Source organism: Perca flavescens, chromosome 19 (assembly GCF_004354835.1).
Source record: "Perca flavescens isolate YP-PL-M2 chromosome 19, PFLA_1.0, whole genome shotgun sequence".
Classification (NCBI taxonomy): Eukaryota; Metazoa; Chordata; class Actinopteri; order Perciformes; family Percidae; genus Perca; species Perca flavescens.
This window is the reverse complement of record NC_041349.1, coordinates 32,363,609-32,370,990: the sequence shown is the minus strand read 5'-3', so window position 1 is coordinate 32,370,990 and position 7,382 is coordinate 32,363,609.

Here is a 7,382-nt window from a genome sequence, read left to right as displayed (position 1 = left end):
AACATACTATACCAAAAAAATGATGTACTACAATGATAAAATACTTCATATGACATGTCCTTTATCCAAACAACTGACGTGTGGTCTACAACCCACTTTACGGCAACAAACAGCAGGTAATGCAGTACCACCTAGGATACAACAGATTGCAGATAGATAGATAGATAGATGGACTTTTTTAATCCGAATTGGGAAATTACTCTGTTACAAGCAGCAAGTAGCTAGTTACTAAGGACATACATTCACATACTCACTCACACACAAACAAAAAATACAAGAAATATACTAGAAATAATAAATGAGATAACAAATAAGATAAAATAAAATAAGATAGCAAAGATACAAAATAATGCCAGAACAACTATTGAAAAATATACTTGATGAATGAAAAAGAATGTATATACAGGTGTAGAATAAAATGTACAACCTACATACGTAAATATATCACAAAATAAAATATGTATAATATTAGATATTAAATATGAAGTGACCAGTGTGCAAGTAGCATAATAGTGCAGTATTGTGATGTGTGAGGTATCAATATCTTTATCTCACACCCAGCTTTATGGAATGAGGCAGGAATGATGATGTGACATCGAAGCTGTCGGAGCCTCTTAGAGAAGGTGCTCCTCTGTTGGACCAGTGTTGGGGGGGGGGGGGGGTGGAGAGGGTGGTCGGGGTTATCCATGATGGATAACAGTTTGTTCACAGTGACCTCCTCTCCACCACAGCTTCAAATGTCTCCTGTTTGCAGCCAATAACGGAGCCAGCCTTCCTGATCAGTTTGTCCAGTCTGTGTGTGTGGCTGGAGACTGAGGAGAACAGAGAGCTGGCCACAACAGACTGGTAGAACATCTCCAACATTCTGCTGCACACGCTGAGGGATCTCAGCTTCCTCAGGAAATAGAGTCTGCAACATGCCGTCTAGGACCTGTAACATCTTCCCTTTCTGAAATGAGGAACACTGTATAAACAATTATTACAAATCACTCTTACAAACGATTATGCTGTTGTCAATATACATTGACCAATCTTGTCTCTGGTGGAGCAGTCCCACGTAGAAAAAATGTAGAGCAACCCAACTACAAATTAAGCTTAACATGTAACAGGGTTTATATATTATGCCATAACACTTATTCACTTATTTAATATCAATGTGTATAGATTTATTGGCTCAAGGGCTCCCTCTCTCTAGAGATAGTAGTTAAATGCCACTGGCTGTTGTTTATTCATTGGCAGTTATGAGAGACGTGCCCAAGGTGAGTTGCTGAGTGCGGCACAGTGTACAACTATTGTGTATTTATGTCCATATATTCATTGTATTAACATACGTATGTGCACTGTGATTTATGAAAATATTAATAATAAAAGTTACAAATTGTTGTTTTAGTGGTGTTAAAATATTAATAATACAAAAGCCTCTGTGCTAAAATAAAATTGTATTTGCCAACTGTGTACATAGTCTGTACCTATTCAGGTACATATTTTCATATTATTGTATTTGTTGTAACTTCTGTATGCTGTTGTTTATTCATTGCCAGTTATGAGAGTGTGCCCAAATGTACTACTGTGAGCCAACTGTTTGGATGACCAGGACATACTCTGTTCCTATTTAGATGATAAATGGGCCCATCGCGACGTAAAAGATCATTGGGCCTCCCGCTCGTCATTCTACACACAACGCAGAGTCGAGGGGTTGCTTAAACAAGCCAGTCGTAGTGTGACTGAGCATGGTTACACACGGGACAGCCGTCCAGAGCGCAACTGCAAAAAGGGCCTTGCTGGGATGTTCACAGGCGAATGGGCAGGCAGATCTTTAGAATTACTGAGTGGAGAACTGGGGGGCAGTGCAGTGCATGCTCTAACCCCATTTTTACCTTTAAAGGTTTTAAAGGGTTTAAAGTCCGTCCTGAGTGATCCAATCACAAGTCAACAGCTCTAAGTACAGGTCTGAAGGCGCTCAGGACGCATTACAGGCTCATACCCTTTCACACAGAGGGCTCAACCAGGGTTGAACCAGGGTGGACTGTTTATTTGAAAGGGTTAACCTACGCTGATCGGCTCCGGCCGAAGTCAGTGGTTTAATCATGGGTCAGACAAGGGTTTCGAATTTCACACGACCAGGGTCAATAACAACGGGGGACAAATTATGTGATTGGTTGGAAATTTAAAAGAAATGAAAAAGAATAACAAAGATTTCGTCTTACTGTGCTTTACGCTGGGTTTTCACAGTCAGGCAGCTTCAACAACAGCAGAGTGGAGCGGTTTAATTCATTCCCCATGAGAACAGTTACAGCCGTATGATCGAAGTGCGCTGAGAGAGGCAAAAGCGCCCAGATGTTCACTGCTCTGCACGTTCTCCAAAGCTCCAAACACTGAGTCAGAATCTCCCTCTTTTTATTCTCTTCAAATCAAGTACTACAGTACACTGTACTGATGTACACTCAAGTTCTGGTGGTGTACATCTGGACCGGAGTATGCAACAACGTTAGCTGTTCACTGAATATGACGTGTAAACTGCCCCACCCATTTCCAGCACATAAGGTAATTGTTATGCATGGCTCCCGGGTTGACCCAGGTCATATCTGAATTGTCATTACCAGGGATCAACCCGTGTTGACTTGGCTTGGTTTGAAATAACAAAAGAAGGGTTGAACACGGGCCAGACAACCCTGGTCCAACCCTGGTCGTTGGTGTGGAGGAAGTATCCTTGAGATCCAATCACTCAGACCACATTCAGAGTTGGTCTGGGCCACATTCTTTTAGCAGTGTGTACGGGTATGTATCCAGGGCCACATTTAGGACCGCCTACTCAACTGTGTGTGGAACTATGTAATCATTCAAAGGAGGCTATTTCTCATGTCACAAAAACCACTGAGAGTGAATCTTGTGGTTGGAATGTTATTATCATACGGTCAGTGATGTGTCCGTGTTTTTGTTCCAGTGCTGCCTGTTGCTATATCCCCAACTCTCTGGAGCTCTGTGCCCTGCTGTCAGTGGCACGGTTGGCCCCGGGGATCCTGGGAAGAATACACAACAACCTTATTTTTAGTTTCCCAGTTTAAGACAGACTTTCCTGTTTTTATGTCGCAATGTCTGCTGTCACTATTTAGAAACCGGAGTAGCTGTAAAACGGTGGCTAACACTTTTCATTACAATAAAAGTCCCTTGTTATATTTAAAAGCTTTTATTGTGACGGAGCTAAATCAGGAAATGCTGGGTCTTCATCAGCAGTAACTACACGCCTCCTTGTAAGCAAATATGAAACCTAAAATAGATAAACAGATATAGAAACTACACTTCAAACCACAGAGATTCAGTTAGAAGCTAAAAAAGTAGGCTGCTGAGCTGAACACTCAGAGACTTTTAAAAGCGTCTTTCTCTCCTGCACAAATCCAGATGACCGCCAGTAGACATCCTTATTTTTAGGTTCATAAAATGTACGTTACACACATGATGCTGTCATGCAGAGAAAACGTATGCCCTTCGGCACACAGACAAAGACTGTAGGCAGCGCTTTTTTATTAGTCATTGGACGTTTCTAATGTATGATTTATGTGAGAGTAACAACTAAAATGTACACACACAAAGGTGAACTCTGTTTTGGCAGTACAGTGATTCCTCCACTACTACCAGGTAGGACTGTGAAGCATCCTTCTGTACACAGAATCCACATCTCAAAATGCCTGTTCGATCTCCTGGTAGCAGCTTCATCTAAACCGCTTCGCCTACCATGAGTTTCAAGTAGGTCTTTTGCTGATGGCCTATACACCGCTCTGAGGTTGTAGCTCTGCAGAACCAGCAGCATGTGCTGCAGACACTTCAGGGCGCTCAGAAGGGGCTTGTTGAATATGGCAATGAAGGGCTTGTGGTCGGTCTCTGCAGTAATGTTGTCACGGCCATACAAATAATGGCCGTGACAAGTTGGTACACTTCTGGGACCACAGAAACACCAAAGGGAAGCTTCAACCAGCCCTTTTCCTAGTCTCCCATTGTCAGATCTTCCCCTACAGTGCTGTGGTCTAGTCCACACAGCATTCCTGTATAGGAGAAAAATGTGCTCTTGTGGTGACCCACAAGTAACACTGAAAGAGACATTCACCAAGGGACTGTACCTTTAAGGGAGAGGTGTTATGATTTGAGTGTTCCGGTTTTAACGTGGTGTGGCTGCTGTTCTCACTCGTTGTACAGTGTTATATACGTATTGAAGTGGAGAGTAAAGTTGACTCAACGCATCTCCGTCTCTTGTCTCCTCACTTATCGCACTCCACATTGGTGACCCCGACGCAAGTTGAATACGGCTGAATCATGTCGAACAACGACGGTGGTGAGAATGCTGCTGCCGCGGCGCCGGCCGCTCTTAGCGGCGCGGCTAATGTCGGCGCTATCTACGCTGCCACTATCAAGTTACCGGACTTTTGGCAGCACAACCCGCGGCCGTGGTTTCAACACATCAAGGCCCAGTTCCAGCTGAGAGGAATAACGCAGGATGTTACAAAGTATTTCCACGTTGTATCGGCCTTGGATGCCTCGACGACGGCGAGGGCTATGGTGCGGTTAGAGGCTCCTCCGGCTAACGGCAAGTACGACGCACACAAAACATTCCTGTTGAAACTCTTTGAGCTGTCGGAGCTGGAGAGAGCAGACTGCCTGCTGTCCCTGAACAGCCTTGGTGACGGCAAGCCGTCTGAGTTAATGGAGCGGATGCTGGCTGTGCTGGGCGCGGCGGATCCCTCATTCCTTTTCGCCCACATATTCCTGCGGCAGCTCCCAGCGCCTGTGCGCACCGCACTGGCCTGCTCCCCCCCTCACAAAACACAGAGACTATCGGGCGCTGGCTGTGGAGGCAGACAGGGTTTTCCTCGCCAACCGGCAGCAGTTTGTCCATGCGCTGCTACCCCCCCAGCACGCGTCTGCCATGCTCCCACCCCCGGAGGACGGCCCGGACACCGCAGCTTCTGTAACAGCCCGCTGACAGCGTGAGGACGGGTGGTGTTATTACCATTCCAGGTTTGGGGCCAAGGCCAAGCAGTGTCCCCAGCCTTGCAGTTTTGGAGCCCAGGGAAAAGCCAGGGCCGGCACTCATTAGCAGCTATGGGCGCTGCCCGTGACTGCAAGCTGCTATTCGTCACTGACACCTCATCCGGCCGGCGGCTGCTGGTCTATTCTGGGGCTCAGCGCAGCATCCTGCCGGCGAAGCCTGTGGACACCATGGCTGGCGGGCAGGGCCCTCCGATGGATGCCGCCAACGGCACGCCCATTCGTACCTATGGCACGAGGTATGTGGAAGTGTGTTTCGGCGGGCGGCGTTTCGGCTGGGACTTCGTCATGGCCGCCGTGTCTACGCCGCTCCTGGGGGCGGATTTCCTCTGTGCTTACAGACTGTTGGTGGATGTTACAAACTGCCGCCTGATCGACGCCCTCTCTTTTGCTTCGTACCCCTGTACGCTGGGGGGGAGGGGGCGCTTTGTCTGTTGAACACGCTTGCCACCGGGGACCAGTACCAACGCCTGCTTGCTGAGTTCCCTGATATCACCACGCCCACGTTTTCATCGGCGGTGGCTAAGCATGGCGTGGAGCACTACATCACCACGGTTGGCCCTCCAGTCTATGCACAAGCCCGGCGCCTCGACTCGGCCAAGCTCGCGATTGCCAAGGAGGAGTTCGCCACCATGGAGCACCTCGGCATTGTGCGCCGCTCCAACAGCCCGTGGGCGTCCCCCCTGCACATGGTAACCAAGGCTGATGGTGGTTGGCGTCCCTGTGGTGATTTCCGTCGCCTGAACAACGCCACCACCCCCGACCATTACCCAGTGCCGCACATACAAGATTTCTCCGCCCATCTAGCCGGTGCCACGATCTTTTTGAAGGTGGACCTGGTGCGCGGTTACCACCAGGTGCCCGTCCACCCGCAGGATGTTCCCAAGATGGCAGTCATCACACCCTTTGGCCTGTTCGAATTCCTACGGATGCCTTTCGGCCTCAAGGGTGCAGCGCAGACGTTTCAGCGCCTCATGGACTCTGTGCTGCGGGACATGCCGTTCCTGTTTGTTTACTTGGATGACATTCTTGTGGCCAGCGCGTCCGCAGACGACCACCTGACGCATCTCAGACAGCTGTTCGGCCGGCTCAGTGAGCATGGTCTCATCGTCAACCCGGCCAAGTGCGAGTTTGGCCAGTCATCTATCACTTTTCTCGGCCACCACGTCACCCCGCAGGGAGCCGTCCCCCTCCCTGCCAAGGTGGATGCCGTCGCCGGTTTCCCACGCCCGCGCACTGTGAAATCCCTGCAGGAGTTCCTGGGCATGGTGAACTTCTACAACCGTTTCCTCCCCCATGCGGCCCAACTCATGCAACCCTTGTACGATACCTTGCGGGGTCGGAGGCCGGCGGACATGTTGGATTGGTCCCCAGAGATGACTGCTGCTTTTGATGCTGCCAAAACTGCGCTGGCCAACGCTACTGTGCTGGCCAACGCTGCTCTGCTGGCGCATCCGACTCCTACCGCCCCAGTTGCTCTTACTACAGACAACTCTGATTACACCGTGGGGGCTGTGTGTGAACAGTGGGTGGGCGGAGCCTGGCAGCCGCTGGCCTTATTCAGCAGGAAGCTCCGTGACAGCGAGAGGAAATACAGCACCTTCGACAGGGAGCTCCTGGCCCGTTTCGGCACACCGTCCGACCTCTCCTCGGACAGAGGTCCGCAGTTCACGTCGGAGCTTTGGACTGCGGTCGCCGAGGTCCTGGGGGTGAAGGTCCACCGTACCACAGCCTATAACCCACAGAGCAACGGACTTTGCGAGCGGTTTCATCGCGACATGAAGGCCGCGCTCAGGGCCAGCCTTACATGCGGCGACTGGGCTGACTGCCTCCCATGGGTTATGCTTGGCCTTCGCTCCGCCCCCAAGGAAGATCTTCAAGCCTCATCGGCCGAGCTGGTGTACGGCAAGCTTTGTTCCTGATTAGTTCATCAGCGCCGATATTCACATGTAGCATCCTTCTCCCTGTGAATGGACTCATCATCCTCCTGTTTGCAACAGTTGCCAATAGGTCCCAGTTAGAGAGTAAATGCCATAAACGTATTCTTTTTAAATCTTTATAATAATTCCCTGAATGAACCATAATTCTAGGGCAGTGAATACTCAATTTCTGTTTATTTGATCATTTCAAATTGCATCATTTTAGTTAGCAACTCTTACACGAAAATGTTTATGGGAAGTAAGAATACCTTTAAGATTATCTCTTCACAGGATATTGATATAAATAACAGCTTTATTTGCTGATAGATAAGAAAAACAAGTCATAATATTACAAGAAACAAAAGTTGTGATATAAGTTTAATGTTGTGTTACAGTTACTCACTGTTTCCACTGGAGGGCGAT